Source organism: Lepisosteus platostomus, chromosome 5 (assembly GCF_059453375.1).
Source record: "Lepisosteus platostomus isolate fLepPlt1 chromosome 5, fLepPlt1.hap1, whole genome shotgun sequence".
Classification (NCBI taxonomy): Eukaryota; Metazoa; Chordata; class Actinopteri; order Semionotiformes; family Lepisosteidae; genus Lepisosteus; species Lepisosteus platostomus.
The window spans coordinates 53,455,939-53,480,494 of NC_142615.1; the positions used below are offsets into that span (position 1 = coordinate 53,455,939).

General features: G+C 41.7%; 1 long non-coding RNA gene across 2 annotated transcripts; it reads left to right on the forward strand.

Moving 5' to 3' along the window:
* Positions 1-18,152: 18,152 nt before the first annotated feature.
* On the forward strand, positions 18,153-19,930 carry LOC148669294 (uncharacterized). Of its 2 annotated transcripts, none has more exons than XR_015937036.1 (3): positions 18,153-18,217; positions 19,616-19,763; positions 19,845-19,930. It is a non-coding gene; the product is annotated as an uncharacterized LOC148669294 (long non-coding RNA). The 2 variants fall into 2 exon arrangements; XR_015937035.1 differs by having other exon boundaries at positions 18,154-18,217; positions 19,663-19,763.
* The last annotated feature ends 4,626 nt before the right edge of the window (positions 19,931-24,556 follow it).

The following is a 24,556-nucleotide window of genomic DNA, read 5'->3' on the forward strand; positions in this document are numbered from 1 at the left end:
AGTCCTAACATAATCATGCTGTCCAACTGTCTTTTTTGCTTTTCAAGTTCTCCAACAAATCTGTGTTGTAATTTTAAATATTTTAACTAAGGGTGCAACGAGAGTATAAATGAATTCTCCCGCCAACCATTTGAAGGTCAAAGTCCGTGACTAAATACAATTCCCTTGAATGTTGGCCATGACTGGTCATTCCCAGTGATAATGACTAATGTACTCACTTGTTTACTTGTTGTAGTTCGTCACACAAAAAAACTGCATTTCCTGCAAATATCAAGTGGGTTAAGGTTTTACTAAGAAATCCAATTAAGTAGAATAATGAGAAATGGGCTCAAACCACTAACCTTTCAATTAACAGCTCCCAGAGACTCACGTGCATCCCTTTTCTCCATTTGCAAGCTTTTTGTAAAAAAAAAGACTTTATTCTTGCCGGCCTGTGATATTTGTTTTGCACTGATAAGCAAGATCTGTGTTTCATCTTTCGCAAGCTGTATGAATTTCATGAAAAGCAAGTTGTTCTAGAAAGAAAATGAAAACTTGCATTTAACAAAATCAAGCCGCACATGATCATCCATAGTGATACATTCTATAAGACAAGACAGGAAGAAAGACAACACTGGGATTTGAACTCAAGATTTCCTGTTTAATAGGAAAACGCATTAACCAAATCAGCCAAAGTATTAACATCATGTCTGATGTCAGTGATTGCAGCTGACTATCGCTGGAGGACAGTTCACTGTGAACAAGTCAGCCTGCATAATGAGGGGAAGAGACCGGCCTCTGTGATGCACTATAGAGTTACACTAACCTTCTGCCCTACTGTTCTCTGCTGCATTCTACCCTAGCAGATAAATATTGGTTTCTATGCATGTAAGGTTTCTTTTTTTTTGTCAAATATTTTCAAGCATATTTTTGCTGTTGAAAATAAGTGGTTTGTGGTTTTGAGTGTTGTGTTCCTCTTCCCTTAGTGTCACCCAAAGTGATACATTGTGCTTTGGCAATTCTTCAGGCTATAGTGTTAAGAGGAGCTCAGTTGAATTAGTTTGCATAGATAAAGTATTTATTTTCCTTTTAATCCTTTAAAGCATATTACATTGTCAATACATTGTATCTTTCTTCTTACTAATTGTCATCATTTTTTTTCTGGCTTGATCTCGTAATCAGATATTTCAGAATCTTCCTTAAAAACTAGTAAAAGAAGTGGGACAGATTCATGCACATTAAAAAATATGAAAGGGTAGCAGGACACAGTAACCACCAAACATCTCGTAGATTATGAATGTGCCTAAAATATTTCAGTACTTTAGAGGGTTCTGCCAGTTTAGATGTTGTACTGTGCCTGTCTGATTTATCAAATGTGTCATTTAAATCTCCCGTCATTTCTATATCAGTCTTGCAGTAAAGATTGCAATTCATCCCAAAATGCCAAGTTTCCCACTGATGATACGTACAAAGAAATTAATGTACATTTTCCCCTAAAATCAACCAATTTAAAATCAAATGCATCCCTCCTCATCTGCTGTTGGAGAGAAAAATGTCAGAATAAATACAGGTTTTAGAAGTCAGGAGCATTGATAGTCCTATTTTAAAATTATGCTAAAATGCTCAATATATTAAAAAAGATCTATAAAATGCAAAAATAATTAAAACATATTAAAACAAGGTAAAAAGAAATGATACACAGTTATAAAGATCAGGAATTATCAATTTGAAGTTACAATCCACTTACAATATGCCAAAAATGGCAAGAATATGTAAAACAGGTGTATACAATTTTTTTAAAATAAAACAAGTTAAAAATAAATACTAAATACTTTTAAAATTCAGGAATGTGATTGGTCAGATGCTTACGATGAGTGTTGTTGGTGTTTCGTGTGATTTAGCGAAATTAAAAAATATTCAATTTTAAAACGGCAAGAGCTCGTATGAAAAAAGTAGTTCGTAAGTATCTTTGTTGTAACAGCAGCGCCAGAACTATTCAGATACTGTACATCAGAAAAGTACCTGAACTTGACTGGTTTATATTCAGTTATGTGCATTGGGAACAAAAGGGAGACTAACATGGATGTTATTAGGTTTTAGGAATCACAAAATGTATTTTTACACGTTTATGCCAACGAGCAGAAATAACTTCCTGCTTTCAGCGCTTTTTTTGTTTCCGCTTGTAACCTCGAACAGAGAAACCCAGTACTGACTCACAGAAACGCCCCGGAGTTTCTGTTTCTGGGATTTAAGAGGGATGTATTAAGACAGTAAAGGGGATTTTTTTTTTCCCGCTGTAGAAGGCGGTGTGACGAGTCTGGAGGGAGGAGACGCGCATTCCACACGGGGAGCGCAGAGCAATGAGTTTCACCTGCAGCTCGCCGAGTCCTGTCTTATATAACCGCTGAGCCCGGACACACAGAGTCTCCAGCCAGTGTTGGAGACGCACTATATCGATAGTTTTTTTTTATGCAGAAGCTGGGATTCTTTTGCTTTTATTATAATAATAATAATAATAATAATAATAATAATAATAATAATAATAATAATTAGTGGATTATTGGAGTTAGTGGTTACTATGCTAAACTGGCGCGAATGGCGCTTCTATTTCTTCTGTCTGCTCAAACACTGCTGGGCAAAGCTTAAATTAAAACCCTTTTTCTGAAACATTGAGTGTGAGGGGTAACAGGTGGAGTCTAAAGCCAAATAAAGGGCTGTATTGGATGAAAGTAGTAGATTGCGTGAGTGACGAGTAACGAGCTCGATCAGACCCAAACTCCATACGTGCGGTAAAGAGAAGAGTACAGATGCAGCCATTCAAAATGGGTGGGGTATTCCGCGGCATACCCCGTTGGGCGTGTCGCGGTGTCACGCAGTATCACGCGGTTAATCACGTCATTTGATGCCATGCCGGAAACTATCCGCGTCACCTTGTAAAACCGCGGGGGGGAGCTTAACCTCTCATGTACAGCATTTAAGCTTTTAATTTTGAACTGTGTATTACAGCATGTTAATCATCAGTCATTAAAATGTTGGTATATTTTATGAAAGCAAGATTGCTCAGTTGGACAAAAGTACACAACCTACCTTTATCAGAAATATTTATGCATCAAAGCCTTTACCGAAGATATTACTAATAGTATTAATAATGAATGACTTTGGACAAGCTGTATACTCAAAGTATAATTTCTTTAGCACATTTGTACAAGCACTTGGAATCTGTCCAAGCCACACTTTGTCAGGCATTTTGTTTTACTTCAACAGGCATAAAAACTCCCTTGCTTTTAACAGAGTGTGTCATAATTTCTAACTACAAAAATGATTTAAAATGTGACACTTATCATTTAACTAGAGCTCGAAATATCACAAGGATCCTCAAGAGCACAGCAAAGAGTGTATTAAAAGATACTTGTATGTATCAACGCTTTCTTTTCCGTATACCAGATTTTATGGAATCACTTCAGAAGGGTGTCAGCTAGTCAGATTCCAGGAATTAGGTACTTTAAAGGAAGGAATACCCGTGTGTATTTATTTCTCCCTAACGATTTTAAGCATCCAAGTATTTAACTAGCATGTGAAATAGCATGTTAAAAAGTGGTAGTTTTAAGCTTTTCTGCTAATATAATATGGAATCGCATATCTAAAAAATTGAATAACGATATGATTATATTTGTGTACTGCGACAGGGCTGTGTAGGGCTGTTTCGCCTCTCTCTTCATGTGACTTCCCTTGTAGCCTACTGGTCTACGTGCCTGATTACCAACTCACGGGTTGTGTGTTCAAAACCAGCTGGTGCTGGACTTTTCTTTTAACAAACATTTCTTCGAAAAAGTAGAATAGCGATAGTATGGACAATCGATTGACTTTTTTATTTCAAAATATCACAACATGATCAATTCTAAGTCATTTTTGATAACAATGAATAGTCACCTTCTTCCCTTCTGACAACGGTCCCTGCTTCTGCTTCCTGCTTCTATTGTGTGTGTGTGTGTGTGTGTGTGTGTGTAATAGAGTAAATTTTTATAGGGAAATGGAGGCTGGACAGTATGCGTTAAAATATAAACATTTTTCTTAGATTGTAATCGTTTTTATTTTTCAAGTACGTTTTAGAAAAGTGTAATCTATACCTGCCCAGACTGTACGCCTTCCTAAACCTCGCCTTTCACTCCTGTCCTGCTCTTCCCCACGCACCCCAGCCGGGCGCTCTTCGGCCTCTGTCTGGGGCGAATGTATATTTTGATATTTACACCCGGCGCGGCACTGAGGGAGCGTCTGCATTTATAACTTAGTTTTTAAAATTAGTCAAGCAATATGAAGCATCTCCTTTTACTTTTAAGTCCCTTAAATACATTGAGCACAGCTTTCTCACCACTTAAGATTGCTTTTTGATACCATCCTTACACAAAGCAGAAACTTTCCGATGACATGCAGTACAAGTATCATCTTTAGTTTAATTAACATCTTTAATTTTGTTACGTTATACGTTTTAGGAATGTTTCATCTAAACAAACACCACAAAACTATTCTCGATTGTATTTCTGAATGTTATGTTACACCTACAGTAGTTCACAGCTTTAAATACATCGAATTAAGAAAGTTATGTGTAGCACTTGAGATCTTTTTTTCTGAACCAGGGAAAATCTGATCATGTTTCTCTATAACAATAATAAAAAACTTTATTTTACATATCACCTTTAAAAGTGGCATCTCAAAGCAATAAAGTAGATGGAAAAACAGTTAAAAGGGACCAAAGTAAATACCAAACAAACGCAAAGGCGTTTTTAATAAAATGCTTTTATTCATTCAGCAGAGAGTGAGACACACACACACACACACACACACACACACACACACACACACACACACAGGTTTTCATTGACAAAAAGTAATTGTTTTTTTTACATGTTTTGTTTGTGGACAGACTGTCCACAAATGTGAGACTCTTTCTCAGACTTACATTCCCGAATGTCCCCCGCCCTGGTCAACAATTCTAGGAAGAACACGAAACAGCCTGTTAATAAAATTGTTACAATTTTGTTCGGTCAGTTCTTCCTCACAGAATTTATAGATCGCATCGATCAGTTCCTGCTTTGTGACAGGCTTAGCAGTTTTCTGAACGTAGTCTTTCAACGAATGCCAAACCATCTCTATCGGATTTAGATCTGGGGATTCGGCTGGAGTTTTCACCCAGTTCACTCCTTCTGCTATAAGCCTCGCCCTTGCTGCTGTGTGTTTCGGATCGTTGTCTTGAAAGATGGTGCCTTGATGCAAACTGCTCCCTGATATATGGGGCGGCATGGTGTGTGACCACGACTTCCTCGAAGAATACACGGTCCATAATTCCTTCGAAAATAAGAAGTGGCCCCTTCCAACAGAAGGGGCCTCTTCTAGATATACCCCCCCAGACGTGAACCTTCAGTGGATGTTTGGGCTTTGGCTTGTCAACGTATCTCCCCTTTTTGCAAAATGCCATTGTTGAAAACTGTTCCAGAGCCACTGTTGTTTCGTCAGTGAAAAAGACATCCTGAAATGCCTTCCCCTGTTCAATCCATTGGAGCGCTTGCTTGAGTCTTTCCTCTGTTTTTTAGCCTTATCATGGGGCATGTGTTGGTTTTTCTGTATCTCCATCCAAGCCTCCTGCGTACTCTTCTTATCGATGTCGGGCTAATGGTCGCACCGAGGTCAGCCCATAGCCGTCGTTGGACTTGCATCGCCGGTAGCTCATCATTTTCATCAGTCAGTTTGTCGATAACTCGCACAATAGGACTTGGAAAAAAAAGAGATCAGCAGTTAGTTTTAAAAATAATGTGCGTAGTTGTATTTACATGCAAGAAAGGTATTTTTAGAAATTTATTTACCTTTGAATCGTCCTCTGTTTAGATTCTCTTTGCCTCCTCTCCCCTTTATAATGCCGTCTCACTGTGCTTTCAGAAACGAAGATGTCCATCGAAGCCAACTGCTGTACAATGTCCCGTGTTGACTTCCCGTTTCTTTTCATCTTCATTATTTGGTGTGAGAGAGTCTTCGTGATTTTGGTCATTGTCCGTCTCCTTACCAAAGCGATACAGTGGTGCAGCTTGAATTCTGTACCTATATACTGTATGGTATGGTACAGATAAAACTTACACCATACAGATGAGCTAATGCCAGGGAAAGACACTCCTATTTTATTTAAAACACAATACGCCAGGAAATGTGTCTGATGCATTAGCAAGTTAAAACAATTGGGTTGAAAACCTGGGCGTAACACCATTTCCTTTTTCTGATCACTCGCTTTCTGGATACACGTCTCACCTGTCCTGTTCTTTGTTTTCCTGGTTTGCTGATTAAGCCTGCTGCGGTCCACTCCTACCCTCACACCTAAAGAATACTATTTTAAATTTCTTGGCGCAGTTCATTAACCATTGTATGTGCTGTCCGCGCTCAAAATGCAATTTAGAGCTCTCTGGCAAGAGGAGACACCCAAATCAATGTAACATGCCACAGTTTGTGCATGAACAGGGTTATACTGCCTATTCCCTTTGATACCCGATTAAAAAAAATAAATAAATGTTTTGAATCCCTGGCGGAACCAGGCATCCATATGAATCAAGTAACAGGTTTATTCCATGCTGAAAAAAAGAAGAAAGAAAACACATTCCATAAGAATTGACTGAGCTCCACTCTGTACCACGCAATGATCCCCCCGCAGTCTCTGCCCTGGGTTATTTGGGTTTTTAGACAGAGGGTAAAAAACTCTCTCTCTGGCTTGACCTCCCCCTCCATGGGTATTGTCTGTTTTTTTGTTAACAAGGCTCGCCAGCTAATGTGACTTGAAACCTGTCTTTCTAGCTTTTAAAGTCGTGCGATGTGTAAACCACAATTCAACTAGAGAAAAAAGACCTGACTGACAAGATTTAAGATGGGGCTGTCAATGTTGGATTAAAAAAAAAACACATTGCCCGACGTTTGTTGCATTGCTTGAAAAATAACTTTATTTCGAGAGACTAGATAAGTAATTCAAGTGTTTTTTTTTAACTTCCTGGAAAACAACTAATAATTTAACTATATGTGCAAACGTTTTATGATATGTCGCTGTTGTGAATCTCTGTGGACATGTGCTGGCTGGACAGGAGGCTCTACTGTACACAGAGAGGGGCGGGAGGAGGGGACAAGCCGATACATACTCTTAGAGTTTGATTAATAGGGAATATAATAAAAAAATATAGTACTAAAAAAAGTACTACCACTTTTAAAGGTGATATGTAAAATAAAGTTTTTTATTATTGTTATAGCGAAACATGATCAGATTTTCCCTGGTTCAGAAAAAAAGATCTCAAGTGCTACACAAAACTTTCTTAATTCGATGTATTTAAAGCAGTGAACTACTGTAGGTGTAACATAACATTCAGAAATACAATCGAGAATGGTTTTGTGGTGTTTGTTTAGATGAAACGTTCCTAAAATGTATAACGTAACAAAATTAAAGACGATTAAAATCTGTAATCTTTCCACTTGTACTGTATGTCATCGGAAAGTTTCTGCTTTGTGTAAGGATGGTATCAAAAGGCAATCTTAAGTGGTGAGAAAGCTGTGCTCAATGTATTTAAGGGACTTAAAAGTAAAAGGAGATGCTTCATATTGCTTGACTAATTTTAAAAACTAAGTTATAAATGCAGACGCTCCCTCGGTGCCGCGCCGGGTGTAAATATCAAAATACATACATTTTTTCATCGCCTTCACACACGTTACAGTATGCTCCTATTCTTTTTATGCTCAGCTACTAAGATTTCCATTCAGTGGTAAAATTCAATATCTACAACGGGCACAGTAAAGACGTTTACTGTACTGTAAGTCTTTCTACGACGACCACGAGTGCCCCTGTCGGTCAACCAATCACATACCGCACTACCCCGCATCATCATGCGTCACGATGCGCGACGCCGTAGCCTATTACTTCCGGTACGTGTCTGTACCGCGCACTTTGAATGGCTGCATCTGTACCTCCTTGTGATGCATCAAGAATACACAAAACTACGGAAGCCCGTTTCCGCCAGGAAGTGGAAAAAAAACGCGCTATGGTATCTCATATTTGCGATTTCGAAATTAACCCCATTTAATTCTGTCCTTTTGTTATTGTAACGGATTCAGGTTCTAGGGCTTGTGCACTTGCCGCTCCTGCACTACTTCGTGCCTCACTGTATAGGCTCGAACCCAGGTCTTGCCAACTAAGTTACGGCAGCGTGGGGAGTCTGGTGAGGGCCGTGACTTCCCGGGGTGTGAGCGCCAGCCGCGGCCGGGTGTCAGACTGGTTGTCCGGCCAGATGACTTATACGCTACACAAGCCAGCACGTGTGAGCTTTAAGAGAAACAGGACGCTGGTACCTGAAATGGACTGGCAGTGGCAGGCCGACTTGGTGAACATGAGAGACTACAGTGAGTTCAACGATGGTGTCTGTTACATCTTATCACGTATAGACATGTTGTCTAAATATGCCTGGGCCGTGCCACTGAAAAGTCTGGAGGTGTCGTGACAAGTGATTTCCGAAATATATTTCAAGAGGGTCGTACTCCTAAAATGCTACAAACTGATGACAGAAAAGAATTTCTTAACAGGACCTTCCAAAATTTTCTCAAATGTGATTATGGCCAGTGATGTGAAGGTTAGTGTATTAGAGAGGTTTAACAGAACTTTTTCCACAGCACGTTTCATTTCATGCATGAGCTGATTGATGTTGCAGTAGTACCCTCTAGGTAAGGTACATGTTCATCAGCGATGAGACTATATGGACAGAAAATCTTCATCTTGATCTAAACGTGTTTAGTGTATGCGGATAGTGCAGCTCGACCAGACCCACTTCCCAGTTCCCGTCCAGGTCAATTGCCTTTGCTAGATGCTCTGTAAAGTACGTGCTGGTGTTCTTTGGAAACATCTTTGAGGATGAATTACTGGGCAGCGTAACAGAAGACATTGGGGTTCATTTTTCAGCACCTCTATATTTCTCTGACCTCAGAAGCCTTTACCCAACTATTGAATTTATCGCTCTATCTGCGCTACTTTACCAAAAGCTGTTTGTTTTTACCACACCCCTTAAATCTTTTGGATGCGACAGACACTCTCAGCAGTGGGGTTTATCTTCTGTAGCTCTTCTGTGTAGAAGGAGCCCTTAATGTCATCGCCTGCGTAGTCCTGCAGTTTGTAATAGGGTTTCAGAGCCGGCGTCCGCTCTTTGACAATGAAAATTTCATCTGTGAAGGACTGTTCATACCCCTTCTCAAACACTCCCTTTATTTTGGACACCCGCACATGATCACCCACATTAAATGAAAACTTTGACTGTTTTCGCTTAAAGTGTTCGCCATAGACAGTTCTCCACATCTCAAGGGAGTTGTCAGTCGTAACAGAAGCCGGGGTTCGTTTAATAGTCGTGTGGTAACTATGATTATAAAAGTAAATAAGATCAGACAGATCGGCAATATATAGAAGTGTTTTTGTGTGTCGGGTACCTCCACAATTTTGTTTTAATAGTTCTGTTAAACCTCTCTATCACACTACTGCTCGGTGGGGGAAGGCGGGACATCCGCCCTATAACAACACACCATTGGTTGAAAAGGGGGCGGGACATGGGGTTTTAAAGTTTTGACAGACGCTGCCCACCACAGTGGGGCAGACTTGAGTTTTTCAAGTAGCTCTCGGTTACCAGCGTTGGCTAGCAAGGTACCTGGTACATTGATTGTGAACATATCCCAACCCCTGTGAACACATCCCAATCTTTTAGCTTCTTACCGGCAGCAACTGATTGCTGTTGTGTGAGAGCTCTGACAAGATCAATCATGTGAGAGCCCTCAACGGGTGCCCCCTTGTACACAAATTTTCCTTTTTAATTCCAGGCTATTAATGGTTTATTGCATGCCATAGTCTTTAACAATATCTCGGCATTTCTCTGGAACCACTGAGATGCGCTGCCTAAAATATACCCAAAGTCAGCGCTGGTCGATGACGGCTGTTGTGGTGATGCGTGTGATAGATCGGCGGGTGCATTTTCAGGTAGTACAACAGTTAAAGTCCCATCTTCAGAAACCTCCTGGCGTACTAATGTCAAATACCGTTGTAACACCTGACTATACAATCTCACTTTTTCATATTCAGGCAGATGCGAGTTCTGAAAAATGTCTCTCATTTCATCATCCAACCTGCGGGTTGTTATTTTTCTCACATCTGTTTCGTTGCCGGACCGGTCTCGGAGTTTATCGAGCTGTTTCTGAGGTACAAGGTACATTTTTTTTCAGTGTGGTCCATTATCGGTGTTGTAGAAGCTCCGTAATCAATGGTACTGCAATACTCAACAGTGTCCCAATAAAACTGCTGGACTGGTTCACCAAGAGTCTTTCTTTTAAGAGAAAGACGCTTTTGACTCAGTCTTTAAAAGCTTATGCTTTCTCTTCAGGGTCCCAAACTGCTTAGCAGGCTTAGCTATTGCCTGTACAAGATCATCTGAAGCCCCACAGAGAATAGCTTTCCGGTGACTGGGGCTGGCATGGTTGCGAGATCACCGACTTTTAGATTCTTTAAATACATAAGCCACGGGTACATCTGGGGGGAAAAGACCTGTTCACAAGCGATAGTCATCTGGGGTGTCAGCATTTAAATCCACCAACGAGTAACCGAAAGGTTTTTTAGTAGCGTCATCAAACGCTTCCATAAAAAATTTGGCTTTACCGGGGTACATCTGCCGGGACAGGGTTGTAATCTGTAGTTTATCTCTAGGGTTTTTAAACAGCACCATATACTTTGTATTTAATGATATGGTTCTACTTTTCCGGCCTTGATAAAACACATTTTGGACGATATACATGATGCTGAGGTTTCAGTGGTGTACGTATTTGGTAAAAGGTTTTTCTATCTCATTATTTTCACACGCAGACTCCATCAAATCATCAACTATAATCAAATTTACTCTATCCGGTGGCAGTAGCTGGTTGTCGGAAAACTACGTCAGTAGCCCTTCTATAAACTGAATGTATGGAAATTTCACAAGCAACTCAGCGTATAGAGGTTGCCAGCAGCTGTAACACCAGACTGTGTTTTCGGGTTTACGAGTCATAACGGTATCACCGTTCTCCAAGAGTTGTTTTATAAAATAACTTTTACCGCAATTCGAGGGTCCGGACAAAATGCATGAAAAAGGGTGTTTTAACCTGACATCCATCGTGTTAATATCCGTAGGGCAACGATGTCAAATTTTCTTGCAGCACCAGCTTGTCGTACACCACCTTCTGGGTTTTCTTTAAGGTCCGGGTCTCACTGTGCCAATCCTTTTTAACACGCACGATCATCGGCTGTTGAATAGAAATGTGTTTAAATTCCCAGCACTCTGCATTAGGGTTAACGCTATAGTCAATAACCAAGTCCCGCAGACTCTCAAAGTTAACTTTTTCGCAATTGTTCACATTGAGCGTAATGCCTTTTACCTTTAAACAGGCTTTCCCTCCAGACAGTTTGTACCCATACGAGGTGGGTCCTGTTGATACAAACTCGGTGATGTGTTGTCCAGCATCGATTTCGCTGGTCAGCTCACCCAAGTAGTCACCCAGTTTCGGATTCCACTCACCCTCCTGGCTCACAAAGATAATGGAATCTGTGTCGTGGTACAGACAGCAGCCTTGCAAAGCATTTAGCAGATTGTATAACTCCAAGCGGGCATAGGTGGTTGTAAAGCTAGCGATGAAAATGTTAGTGTTTGAATGGCCCGTATAGTGGTGTTTAGTGTGTTTCCACGTAACACAGGCTGTGTTTTCATGATAAACTCGCAGGCTGACACCTCATGATATGGCGTAAATACAGTGCCTTGCGAAAGTATTCGGCCCCCTTGAACTTTTCAACCTTTTGCCACATTTCAGGCTTCAAACATAAAGATATAAATTTTTTATTTTATGTGAAGAATCACCAACAAGTGGGACACAATTGTGAAGTGGAACGAAATCTATTGGATTTTTGAAACTTTTTTAACTAATAAAAAAATGAAAAGTGGGGCGTGCAAAATTATTCGGCCCCTTTACTTTCAGTGCAGCAAACCCACTCCAGAAGTTCAGCGAGGATCTCTGAATGATCCAATGTTGTCCTAAATGACTGATGGTGATAAATAGAATCCACCTGTGTGTAATCAAGTCTCTGTATAAATGCACCTGCTCTGTGATAGTCTCAAGGTTCTGTTGAAAGCGCAGAGAGCATCATGAAGACCAAGGAACACACCAGGCAGGTCCGTAATACTGTTGTGGAGAAGTTTAAAGCCGGATTTGGATACAAAAAGATTTCCCAAGCTTCAAACATCCCAAGGAGCACTGTGCAAGCGATCATCTTGAAATGGAAGGAGTATCAGACCACTGCAAATCTACCAAGACCTGGCCGTCCCTCTAAACTTTCAGCTCAGACAAGGAGAAGACTGATCAGAGATGCAGCCAAGAGGCCCATGATCACTCTGGATGAACTGCAGAGAACTACAGCTAAGGTGGGAGAGTCTGTCCATAGGACAACAATCAGTCTTACACTGCACAAATCTGGCCTTTATGGAAGAGTGGCAAGAAGAAAGCCATTTCTCAAAGATATCCATAAAAAGTCTCGTCTAAAGTTTGCCACAAGCCACCTGGGAGACACCCCAAACATGTGGAAGAAGGTGCTCTGGTCAGATGAAACCAAAATCGAACTTTTTGGCCACAATGCAAAACGATATGTTTGGCGTAAAAGCAACACAGCTCATCACCCTCAACACACCATCCCCACTGTCAAACATGGTGGTGGCAGCATCATGGTTTGGGCCTGCTTTTCTTCAGCAGGGACAGGGAAGATGGTTAAAATTGAGGGGAAGATGGATGCAGCCAAATACAGGACCATTCTGGATGAAAACCTGTTGGAGTCTGCAAAAGACCTGAAACTGGGACGGAGATTTATCTTCCAACAAGACAATGATCCCAAACATACAGCAAAATCTACAAAGGAATGGTTCACAAATAAACGTATCCAGGTGTTTGAATGGCCAAGTCAAAGTCCAGACCTGAATCCAATCGAGAATCTGTGAAAAGAGCTGAAAACTGCTGTTCACAAACGCTCTCCATCCAACCTCACTGAGCTCGAGCTGTTTTGCAAGGAAGAATGGGGAAGAATTTCAGTCTCTCGATGTGCAAAACTGATAGAGACATACCCCAAGCGACTTGCAGCTGTAATCGCAGCAAAAGGTGGCTCTACAAAGTATTAACGCAAGGGGGCCGAATAATTTTGCACGCCCCACTTTTCATTTTTTTATTAGTTAAAAAAGTTTCAAAAATCCAATAGATTTCGTTCCACTTCACAATTGTGTCCCACTTGTTGGTGATTCTTCACATAAAATAAAAAATTTATATCTTTATGTTTGAAGCCTGAAATGTGGCAAAAGGTTGAAAAGTTCAAGGGGGCCGAATACTTTCGCAAGGCACTGTATGTACCTGAACAATTCATCGGGGTTTCTCACAATGGTGGTCTGTGGTAAATTGTCTCTTTGTCCATACTTCCCCCACAAACTGTTCAAGGCAATTTTTGAAAGCTGTCTTTTGGCCGGATTCTTTTTAATGTTGCCGGGGTCCAGCCGGACACCCTCTTTTTCATAATATTCGCTGATATATCTTTGTTGTTTCGCGACATCTGTACACCACTCTGGAAACCCCGAAGCTTCCTGCTTCCCTTTCAGATGCAGTTTGATGTAGTCGGTAAAAAGATCGTGTGAGGCCTTTTTGAAATGCCAAATTTTGTAAATTTTACACACTCTATACCCCAGATCTAAGGCCTTATGTAATTCGGGGGTGCACCAGACACCAGTCAAGGCGCGATCTTCATCACCGTGCTCACAGGGGGTGGTCTGTTTTGTTTCAGCACACGTACGACACAGTGTGAAAAAAAGTTTTTTGTCAATTTTGGTTGGAAGAACTGGAAAGTACAAACGTCTGGGTGGGTAAATTTTCACCTTCGCTAAACCGAAATACCGTTTTAAATCTCCAAAGTTGTTATATATTATTCGGGGGTGCCCCAGTGGGTATTTTTTAGTTTTGTTCACAAACGGATACAGACTGGTGAAATCATAGTAATGAATTTTTTCACCGGGCTGCGCTGTGTAATGCAAACAAATCACATTTGTTCTCCCCCCAGAAAGCGACTCGCGAGGTTGCAGAGGCTCTGGTAATTGCGCGGCTGTTAGAAATTTAGCCAAACCCCCATTTTTAACAAGCGTGTCTCTGAACTCGTGCTCCCACAAAAAACGCACGTTAAAACCTCTCATTTTGAGAAAATTAATTTTCACCATCGTCTTTCTGTACAACCAACCAAAAGTAGTGTTTGTCAGCTGATTAAAATCGTTTTCACAATAACAAACGCTACAACAATGAAAAAAGCAACCGTTGAACTCAAAGGCTGTCGGCACGCCGTCAATTACAGCATAACCATCCAGAAAATATGGGCCAACCTTGAACTCACCGGCCGTGGTTAACGCGTGTTGGATTTTAACGCGCTCTGTGTGTTCGATGTACATAAGCCATTGAATGCTCGGTGTAGAAAATCGTTTTTGCTGGCGGTGGTAATTGTCATGGGGTAGCAACGCAATCGTCTCTTCCTGTAAAAACATAAGTCTGAACATGGCCATGCAGACACTAGCGATGGTCACAAATTGAAAGGGGTCGATGCAGACAACGCAGGCGGCCCCTGACTCAGTCACGCGTGTCTGTCTGGTCATATTCATGACCTCGTTCCGAAACCTGATACAGCCTTCTCTTAGAATTGTCACATCCAACTGGCAGTAACGTTTCAACTCTCTCTGTAAGTTAAACACACTTCCCCTGCATTCTTCATACCAAACCAAAAACTCGGCTTTCTCGCTCGGCAGCATGTAGTTAACACCGTAAAGTTCAGGCGGAGGCATCAGTCCGACATAATTTTGGTTTTCTGAAGTGTTCATCAAGTGTTGAAAATGACCCTTACACCCGGGGAACCCCATGGCGGCCGGCAGTTTGCTTAATTTCATAGGCAGAAAGTTTAAAGAATCGATAAATCTGATGTTCAGAGCGTTTACGGTCATACACATTATCTTACCACCCTGATTAATTAGTTCAACGTCCATCTTTTCAGCTAACAACTGTCTGATCACTAGGTAATTGTCATATCCCTTGCCATTGTGCAATATGAACGTATGGTTTTTGAAACGTCTATCGATAAATTTACACACAAAACCCTTTAGACAAGTTTCATCATAAAATTCCCAGCTGCGTTTATTGTCAATATGAAGGGCGTGGACGTAATTTGGTATGTGTGTCCCCGTTTCTTGCATGCATTCAAAGTCGAAAAAAATGTACTTGTTTGAGATTTTGGGGTTGTCCAAAGGCGGTATGTAGCACAAATGTGTGTCAGGGGTGTCGATCAAGTTGTTACAACGCGAGCACAGTTTCTCTTTACATTTGTGACTTGCGAGGTTATAAACCCCACATTTCTCACAAAAGACCCTGCGCTCACACTTACTCACACCCGTCGCCGCATTTCGAAAGTGTCTCGCCAAACACTGAGAGCTATGACAAAAGACCTTACAGGTCGGGCAATTCTGAATTTCAGCATCAATTTCGCAACACTGGGGATCTAAACAGGTTTTACAAGCTTTAACACAGGCGTGTGCGTTCTTGTGGCTATACGCCGCGTGGCAGTTAGTGCAAAAATACGCCGCCCCCACAAAAGTTTTAATATTTAAAACCCCATAAAAATGCTCTTCATGCAGTAGAACAAAAAGTATTTTAGAATTTGGTGGTGTGGGCCCTGTTGTAAAATATTTCCAATCACCCTGGTCGTGATACAAAATTTTAATGACCACCTTTAAATGTTTTTCAAAAGCGGTAATGTCTGACAAACTAATTTTCCGATTCTCTGGAAAACCCAACTCTTTGTGCATTCGTTTAGCGCCCTGTAACATTTCCCCATCGGTACAACTCACATTCAACAAACCGTACACACCCCCGGCGAAACACAGATTACCGCCCGTGTAATGTAAGTCGATAAGGTGAGCTTTTTTCTGCGCAATTACCCGGCTGTACAGAATGGATTTAAATCTTCGGAGGGCACCCCCCTGCATATTCCTAACTATCGTCACCACTAAGCGGAGGCTGTCATCGGTGAGAACCTCTGTGTGGCTCTGTAAGAGGTCCGAGATGTGGCTTAAAAAATCGGCAGGATTTAATTCTCCGGGGTGTCTCCTGCATGAGAACAAGGGTTTGTTAAAACCACCCGCAGTCAAACGCAGCTGTACAAAATCATTCGCCCCGATGTTTGGAGAAAGTTCATCCAATATTCTCTGGACTGCACCATGCACAGCGTCTATAGCCTGTACATACGAGGTTATTCTGTCATGATTAACAAAACGAAATTCTTCATGGTGCTCTGTTGCTCTAAAATTATTATAAGACCTGTTATAACTACGTATACGCTCCAAGAAAACTAAGGGGTCTCTATTCGCCCCTGCACCGCCACCAACCTGATTCAGATCGTTCAGTACAACCGGTTCTCGGTTACCGACATCCTGTTCTGCTACAACAGCCTCGGGCCTTAAGTTATTTTCTACCACGGCATTCTCATTGCGTGGTTCGGGCGGCTCTTGGGAAATCTGATGCCTCTCTCTGAATCTTTGACGACGCAACAAACATGCTTTTGCCAGTTTAATTCTTTTATTTATGTACAAACACTTGCTGTTGGCAAGCGCTCGGTCTTTTAAACACTTTTTAGACCGCATGTTTAGTCATTTATCACCGGGGATTTGCACCAGTGAAGCATGAAATATCATCATCATGGTCTGAAATCCTGAGCTTAGAGCGGCATCTTCTGTAGAAATTATATCTAAGAGGTTAGCGGTGAAAACCTGGATCTGTTATGGAAACAAGGTCTGTACACCGGCTAAAACCGCTCTTAGACGCTCTAAAGCTCGTTTTTTGGCCACCTCATTAGTGATCGCCGTTGATAGTGACTGTGTAATACCGCGCACTGAATCTAGCACATCACCCAACACCAAGTCTTTAGGCGCGTTATGATTTCTCTCCGCAGGCTTGACACGTCTGGCTTTGGTCAGCGTCTTAACAGCCGTCTCTGATGCAGTCACCACCTTAGGGTCCGACGTTTCCGCCACATTTGTTTCGCCGCTCGTCGAAACACCGGCTGTGTGAAAAAATAAAAGACTTTTTATTACCACGCCAATGCTCCACATCTCAAAATCAGAAAACTACACTTAAAAATAAAAGACTTTTCAACACAACAATCAATGAAAGCTAAAATGTCAAAATCAGAAAACTACGATAACTATGATAAAAACGCCACACATGTGGCGCATCCTTACACACAGGGCTGCGGGTGAATGGAACAAGTTACCCGGACATGTTGTTACACCGGTTTCCTCTACGGCTGTGGTGGCGCTACTGGGTGAAGCGGCGTGGTTAACGGCCTATAGACCCGCGCACAGACCAGTCGCTTTTAACTTTAAAAGCTAAGCAGTTTTAAAATAAGGTTTTTTAACACTCCCAAACAGAAAACTACGCGATGTAGGATCTTTCAGCGAATTAACATCCTAACAAAAGAAGCAACGTTTGCCGTAAGTGGATCATAACACATCTTGACCACGCTTATATTATATTAACCTTTGCTTGTTGATTTCAGACATTTTGAGCTCGTTGACCCAGTTAACGTGTTGGCGCATCGCAGTTTATTTATTGAAGGTCCGGGGTCTGCACGGAGTGGGAAAATACCATTAGTGAAAGAACTCAACACCGCAAATTACCAAAAAACGGTTGGGGGTTTTTATTATAAACACGTTTAAATGGCCATGCTAAAAGAATGTTTTATATAATACCGACCTCTTCTCTCAGGCGATCTGATAATATGCCCCGCACCCTCTGGTATGGCGTGAACATCTGCATGTGTCTCCACAAGGTTTTGCGGTGGGATTGTAAACCCCAAACGAGGTTTTTTAAATGTGTAGCGACTTGTCCCTTCTCCCGCGTCTGTGGAATAGACACACGAGTTTTGGTGTGGAGTATATACCCCGGTGTCTTTAAGACTCACATGGTCGTAAAGTGTTATTCAAAACATTGTCGTAAATACTCACCAGTGTTGGACTGTGCGGTAACTGGCCTTTTTACAGCTGTTATTTTTGGGGCTAATGGAAATGAATGGATACACACAGTCACGACCACATTATGGAGCAACTCCCTGGTAATTCCATTATAATAATTCAATATTGTCTAGTATACAAATATTATACAACGTTTTGTAACTATATCAAACATGAGACATGCACCGTGACGTTGTAATTGTCTCACAAAAAGCCGGATATACATACCGCTGAAATTCGTGGAGTCCTGGCCTTCGTCTACCAAGTCGAGCAGTGTTAAGTCTGTAAATAGAATATCTTCAGACTGTTGAAATTGATCGGTGTGATCCATTCTGACGAGTTAGGCGATAACGTGAGACTGTAAGAAATGGAATGCAGCCAAAACTTCGCCTGTTAAACCGCTGGTACTTATACACAAACCGATAAACTCTTCTAAGAAACCCCCCCACATAAAACCATTAATCTTTGGTATCGTTGGGTGTGCACGTACTGGGCTGTAGAAATTAAGAAACATTTTAGAAAACGTTTTAGTCCGTTATAATGTTAAAATCTATATTATTTTAAGACATACAACGGTGTCTAAATTTCATAGCTGTTAAACGTGGTGAAAATGTGTCGCGGTGTCTGTGTTTGATTCACCAACAGACCGCTAAGAATATTATCAAACAAAATGTTTTTTATTAACGCTATAAGAAAATGTATCTGTTCTTTATAGGCATGTGTTCACAAACCAAGCTTGACGTTTTGAGGTTTTCTCTACTGGGAAACAATTTTAGAACATTAGGACCAATCCGTTAAAGTATGAAAAACAACACCCCATCATTTTTTGTCTGTTAATACCTTAAAAACTTTTACGCTTGCGCTGTGTGGAAATTTATCTCAAACTTTCAAAAAAGCTGTGGCGCGAATGTGTTATTAAAAATAAACTGTGTCTTATTACGTTATTTTAAAAACTTTAAGACCAACCCCTGCGTGTTTAAAATTTATTTTCTGGGGAAACACATCATTTGTGTTTGCGTTGCGTGTTAATACTTTAAAACTTATAAACTGATAAGTGAATATAGACCGTTATAATGTTAAAATCTATATTATTTTAAGACATACAACGATTTCTAAATTTCATAGCTGTTAAACGTGGTGTAAATGTGCCGCGGTGTCTGTTTGATTCACCAACAGACCGCTAAGAATATAATCAAACAAAATGTTTTTTCTTAACGCTATAAGAAAACTTATCTGTTCTTTATAGGGACGTGTTCACAAAACAAGCTTGACGTTTTGAGGTTTTATTTTTTAATAATGTTAAGAACATTTTTGCATGAAATACATGGTGTGCTTGTAAATGAGAAAACTTAAAATTTATTTTCTGGGGAAACACAACATTTGTGTTTGCATTGCGTGTTAATACTTTAAAACTTATAAACAGATGTGTGAATACTTTTCGCGCTCGATAAATCGGGGGGGTCATCACAACCAATTGAAAAATGTCTTGTGTTATGTAGGCGTGTTACACCATTGGCGCATATTCTTAAATGCTCCGGCCTGACAGGGTCGCAGTGCGTGCTTGGAGCTGTCAGACACCGCAGAGGTGCTGAGATGGCTTCTTTGTGTGAAGAAACAACGGGGTCCGCTACTCTACAAAGTCAAGAGGTAGGCGGCTAAAATATTTTTCTGATCGTGCTTGTATCGGTGCTTAGCGTATGTCATTTTAATACTTGATCTTCTTTTTAGCAAAACCCGACCCCACCCTCTGCACCCTGTGACAGCGGCGGGGGTGTGAGTTCAGCTGGGGTACCAGATGTTGAAGAACTGCCGGGTCCTAGCGATGATGCCACGCTACAAATGGTAAATATTAACGAAAAACCTTAGCTCACAAGCGCGTTAAATGCTCAATATTTTAGGTATTTTAGCTCACACCCCGGGATCTCGCGGCCTGCAACAGACTCCCCGCGCCGCCGTAACTACCCGATTTCCTAGGGTTATAATAGAGCGCACTCAACCCCGCGGCAGACATGGTCCCCTTCCAAACCAATACACACTTGCACACACCTAAAGCGAGGGATGCGCCGCCTTGGGGCTTTGGGACCCTGAGGCTCCGGACCGACCGGCCGGGGGGAGGCGGGGGTTCCGACCCACACCATTGGCTCCTGAGGGGGCGGGACATGCACAAATAACAACACGGCATTGGATGGCAAGGGGCGGGACAACCAAACACCGTGGACGACCATTGGCTGGAAAAGGGGGGCGTGGTACCTGTCAAAAGTTTGACGAAAGGTGTCGCTTTATACTACTGATGTGCAGTGTGCCTTTCCTCTTGTCGTATTCAAGAGTACTCACTGTGTGAGCTCCTCACTGCGTGTTCTGTACTCTACTGTGATTTAATTTAGATGATTACGTGGAGTAGAGTGACAAGATCTACTTGAACATTTTTGGTTTGTGAAATGAAACACTAAATACACTACTGTAAATACAGGTAATGGACATTTAAAATAACCACAGTACAGCTAGAAGAGTGAAAGATAAAAGACTATTTAGAATGACATTCACAATAGACTTAAGAACAGTTCAACCACCTGAATAGGGACTTGAACCCTGGCCCCTCAAATTAAAAGTTTGATGCTCTACCGACTGAGTAATCCAGGCTCTGAAAGAAAATTGACACTGTCGGGATCCTCGCAAGTCACGTGTCTCTTGTGCCGAAGAGCAGTCATACCTGACCCGTCTGGAATGACCACTGACAGACTTTATCCAGAAGCGACGGCACCACTCCCAGTAGAATGAGTGAGAAATACAGCATGACATGGGTAGTTAAGTGGCTCCTACAATCCATCTTTCCTCACATTACTGATTTTTCTCAATAGCATTTTGACCTTTTTTCACATTCAGATTTTTTTCACATTTAATAAAATCTTTTAATCAACAACATTAAAAAGAAAACAAATGGAACATTTTTTTGGAACCATAATTAAAAAAAAAAATTTAAATGCCTTGGTTGTATACGTGTGCACACCCTTTATAAAGGGAGTTGCAACAGTGCTGAAATTTAAAGAGCATTTCTGTAGAGAAAACAGCATTTTTTCTGCCTTGATGTTAAGCTTAGGGAGCCTATCTTTTAGAAATTCTATTTCTTAACACCTTGCACAGCCTCTCGGCAGACTAACAAATATTTTTTTGGAGAAATTGGCTCACACACCGGAAAACACTAACGTTTATTAACGTTAGAGTATGTAAAACTCAGGCTTTAACAGATGTTCATGATGTTTCACACGGGGTGTTACCTGTTGTAGTGTTTCAAAAGATGTTAGCGGACCATAAATTATCTTGAAAAGATTTGTGTTTGTACTGGCTGGGATTCATACCCGACTCAATTATTTGGAAGGCGCCTGTACCACCAACGCACTTCCGAGAAGCACCTGCAAATTAGCACAATCCTCTCTCTCACCTACAAAGTTATGGAGACACACACGTCCAATGAAAACTGATTTTATTCACTGAAGGCTCCACTCTTTTGTTGTGATGTCATTTGAATTAATATTAGCTTTGATAAGGTGTCGTTTTTGCCTCTTAAAGTTAAAGTCTGCTCCTTTCTTCCTGTTATAACTTGAACTTGAACTTGAACTTTATTGCCATATGTAACCGGTACTGGTACAATGGAATTCTTACTTACAGAAAGTCTCTCGATTGTAAAACAAAGTGCAAACAGTGCATCAAGACAATGTGCAAACAATAGACAATGTGCAAGTAAACATGCAGGCAGTTTGAATGTAAACAATACAGACATGTAAACAATGACTGGAGACGTACAATAAATAAATTACAATGAGGTAGATGGTGATGGTGTGGGTGTGGTCCGAGGGGGATGGCTAAATGTGTTCGCCAGTCTCACTGCTTGTGGATAGAAGCTATTGAAGAATCTAGTGGTAAGTGTCCGTATGCTCTTATATCTCTTGCCTGAGGGCAGTGGGGTGAAGAGCTCATGCCCGGGGTGGTGACTGTCCTCTGTGATGGCCAGAATTCTACCACGGCAGTGGTCCTCGTAGAGCTGTTTAATCTCGGTGAGACCGCAGCCAATGATCTTCTGGGCCATATTGACCATTCTCTGCAGTGCCTTTCTTTCTCGCGAAGAGGTGTTGCCATACCACACGGTGATCCCGTTGGTGAGGACGCTCTCGATAGTGCAGCGGTAGAAGTTCACCAACACATGTATTGGCATCCCCCATCGCTTGAGGCACCTTAAGAAATAAAGGCGCTGCTGAGCCTTCTTCATGATAGAGTCAGTGTTCACAGTCCAGGTTAGATCTTTAGAGATGTGAATTCCCAAAAACCTAAAGCTGGTGACTGTTTCCACTTCCGTTCCATCAATACTGAGTGGGCTGTGAGTGTGTGGCCTGTGTCTCCGAAAGTCCACTATTAGCTCTTTCGTTTTCTTTATGTTCAAGTCCAGGTTATTGCTATGACACCACCTAAGCAGCTGTACAACTTCATCCCTGTAAGTGGACTCGTCATCATCACTGATCAGTCCTATTATAGTGGTGTCATCGGCAAACTTGATGATGCGGTTATTGCTGTGTCTTGCTGTGCAGTCGTGAGTAAATAGGGAGTACAACCTTGGACTCAGACAGCAGCCTTGTGGGGTTCCAGTGCTCAGGGTGAGTGGTGTTGATGTTTTATTGCCTATCCGCACCACCTGTGGTCTCTCGATAAGAAAGTCCAGCAGCCAGTTGCAGACAGAGTTGCACAGACCTAATCCCCTGAGCTTTGTCACCAGTTGACTGGGTATGATGGAATTGAATGCTGAACTGTAGTCCACAAACAGCATTCTCACATACGAGTTCTTAGTGTCCAGGTGTTCCAAGGCTGTATGCAGAGCCAGGGAGACAGCATCATCCACTGATCTGTTGTTCTGGTAGGCGAACTGCAGGGGGTCCAGGGACTCTGTGATGGAGGAGTTGATGTGTGACAACACCAGCTTCTCCAGGCGTTTCATCACCACAGATGTTAATGCTACTGGGCGGTAATCATTCAGGCATGTCACTTTTGTCTTTTTGGGGGTTGGAACAATAGTGTTTTTTTTAAAGCAAGTGGGGACCATGGACTGTGACAGGGAGGAGTTAAAGATGTTTGTAAACACTGTGGTCAGCTGGGCTGCACATGTCCTCAGGACGCGAGGTGGTATCCCATCAGGCCCTGCAGCCTTACGGGTTTTCACCCTGCTCAGAGTCTTCTGCACGTCCTGCTCTGAGAGTTTCAGAACAAACTCGCCCTGCACACTTGGGGTCTTCTCAGCAGTGCCCGTGTTCAGAGCATCAAAGCGTGCATAGAAGTGGTTCAGCTCGTCAGGCAGGGATGCGTTGTTCGTGTCAATCTCCTGGCTGCAGCCCCTGTAGCCTGTGATTGACTGTAATCCCTGCCACAGCCTCCGGGTGTCAGCGCACTGCATTTCGAGCCGCTCTCTGTAGCTCCGTTTGGCGCGTTTTATGGCTTCTTCTAATGCATACCGTGATTTCTTGTACAGCTCTTTGTCCCCCGATTTGAACGCGGTGGATCTATCTTTTATTTTATTGCGAATGTCGTGGTTGAACCACGGTTTCTGATTGGGAAATGACCTAATTTTCATTTCTGGTACACAAGCGTCGGTGCAGTATTTAATATAGCTGGTGACCGCGTCCGTATAGTCATTTAAATCTGTGTCGGGAGCTCTGAATGCGTCCCAGTCTGTACTATCAAAGCAGTCTTTTAACTTGCTTTCCGCCTCCTCAGACCAACAACGCACTGACCTGTTCGCAGTGGGGGAGGTCTTCAGCTTCTGTTTGTACTCAGGAAGCAACAGGAGAGCGATGTGGTCTCCTGTAGAAATTTATAGAAATAACATGTTCCATCTTTGTTTAAAACACCACTAAAAGTAAATTTTTCAGCTCTAACGACTGTGTGCATTACCAAGACATCTCAAAAGGACTTATCAAATAAGAACACGATCCTTCCTATTACCATTCCTGTGGTTGGGGCGTTGTTTCACCCTTTTATTTTCTTCTACAATATTTGCAGACAGGGCTTTATCACTCGAGTTGTACAGAACAAGTGTGCATCGGTCCATGAAAATCATCAGTAGTGCTGTTTTTCTATGCATAGTTTAATCAAGAGCACTTAAAAGATGCAAAAAGCTTTCAAATAAAACAGAATTGAAAGACAGTCGAGTAAGGAGGTAGAAAAAAGCACTCCCCCGTCTGGGAATTAACCACCGTCGCACGTGTGACTGGATACAAAAATAATAGATTTATTTGTGCCCAGTCTCTTGAAGCTTTTTCCTTCCTTATTTCTTCATTCCCATTAATTTACTCTGTAGTAGAGGAAACGCGAAAGTGGGAAACTGGAGACATTCTTCGTGAGTGGTGGATTGTGATCAGTGAGCATCTGGACAAGTCTGTTCCATTACCTTTGCCATC